Consider the following 2,040-nt stretch of genomic DNA (forward strand, 5'->3'; position numbering starts at 1 on the left):
CTCGCCTGCCACAGGGAAAGGAAGAAGGAAGTTCACATGGAATGACATGGATTGCAGGGGAGCCCAGCACAGCCCCTTGGTCAACATGGGGCAGCAGCCCTGCAGTTTCAGCACAGCTTCTGTGTCTTGCAAAGGTTGTTTTTGGCACCTCTCCTCTTCCCCTACCGCTTTCAGAACTATTCAGCTTACTTGGTGGCCCATTTTGCAATGCTCCTCAAAGGCAGCTGCTTTAAAGCAGTTGTTTCTCAGGGATCACCACACCAGGCTCCTTGTGCAATCAAAAGAGATTTAAAACCCAACAACCAGCCTTCCCTACCTGTCCACAAGCCAGCTGAGCTCCAGCAGGTCTGATTCTGCCAGTCTGAAAGCAGAGGGTGGTAACCAGCAGGCTTGCACGGACAAAGCAGTGTCCCTCCTGCTGCCAGGAGGGCCCTGCAAGCGAGAGAAGCAGGCAGAGAAGCCAACTCCCCGCTGGATCGCCCACACAGCAGCCTTGTGCAACAGGAATCGTGTCCCTACCACCCTGAGGCCCGGCCCTGCCTCACAGACCATCCATCTGGGGCATGGAGAGTATGGCACTTGCCTGGATTTCCCACGACAGGAATACTCACTCCCCCTATCTCCACAGGGATCGAGGCTCTAGTTAAGGCAATTTAAACTGAAGTCAGGTTTGGCATTGGCAAGTTCCTTGCTTCCCTGTGTGCTAATGCTGTCAGCCTGGGTTAGCTCAAAGGTCTGTTTTCCCCAGGAACCTGTCTCCAAGGGAAGCCAGAGGAGGATGCTTATGGAAAGAGCAGGAAAACAAGAGGCAGCGGTTCTCCTCTCACCCCCCCTCACCCAGCTTGCAGCAATCAGCACTTTGCATTGCCAAGTCTCTCTCACCAGCACCCGAGGGGTTTGTTCTCTCTTCCAGAACCTGGAACTGGTGCTGCTCACATGTTCCCAGCCCATGGGGATGCCTCGGAGTCTACGCCCTTCGCATCCTGCCTGGCTTGACAGGCACAAGCTCCTGCTTTAGCAGTCCTGTAAATCTCTCAGGGTCACACTGGATCTCAGCTTGATCCACACCCCAGAAAAGCCCATCCCCTGCTCTGGCAAAGACACGCACACAAGGCATCAGTAAGAACACAATGGCATGAACTGAAGGCATCAATCAAAGCCCAAGAAGGATTTGCAGCAAGCTGGCAGCCTCCAGCTGGGCCTGGCATTCCAGGTATGAGCAACACCATTAAACCAGAGGAGAAGGAACAGGCACAGGCTGGCAAAATACTTGACAGTAGGAAAGGCAACGAGGTTGGAGGAACATGCAGCTGGTCCCACCCCACCACAGCTGGACCCGTGATCTTCAAAAAGCTTTGGAATTGCTTTCTGGCATGAACTCGACTGAAGGAGTCATGTTCAGATTACAATACACATCTGTGGCATCAGGGGTATTTGTTTCTACATTTCCAAGATAGGCTTATATGCTATGGAAGGGAATATAAACCAGGAACAAAACCTAGGTCAAGTCCACCATTTTCTCCCCTTGCCAGTCCTGGATCCATAGTGAGCAGCCTGGGAATCCACAGGGTTAGTGAGGAGGAGAAATGTCTTCTTAAAATTAACTAACGAATTAGAATCACAAAATTAAAGGAAATGAAGTGGGTTAGGTCTGATGGGCAACTTAGTTCCCACACAAGATGTTTTTAGGCACAGAAATCCCCCTTCTTTAGAGTAAAGGAAGAGGAAGCCAAGGGAATACGAGCGTTTTCTGCTCCTCAAGTCCCTGTGTACATGGTCACCCCATTAGGAAGCACCTCTCCAAACTGCCTGCAGCATTGCCAAAGATGGCCCAAGTGTCTGCTGCTCAGAGAACTCCTCCCCACACCATTACCCTGCTCAAGGCACCTTTTTAAACACTCAGCATGAATTGGAGGCATCAACAGAGCAGTTTCACCACAGATGTGTCCCAGAGGGACAGTGGCTCTGCTCTCCTACAAGCCCCAGCTTTGCATCCCTTTGGGCAAGTCTCCTTTGGCCAAGCAGGCTAGGAGGCTGGAG

Source organism: Pezoporus flaviventris, unplaced genomic scaffold (genome assembly GCF_033815535.1).
Source record: "Pezoporus flaviventris isolate CSIRO_AGI_PZ_B2104156 unplaced genomic scaffold, CSIRO_AGI_Pfla_v1 ptg000176l, whole genome shotgun sequence".
Classification (NCBI taxonomy): Eukaryota; Metazoa; Chordata; class Aves; order Psittaciformes; family Psittacidae; genus Pezoporus; species Pezoporus flaviventris.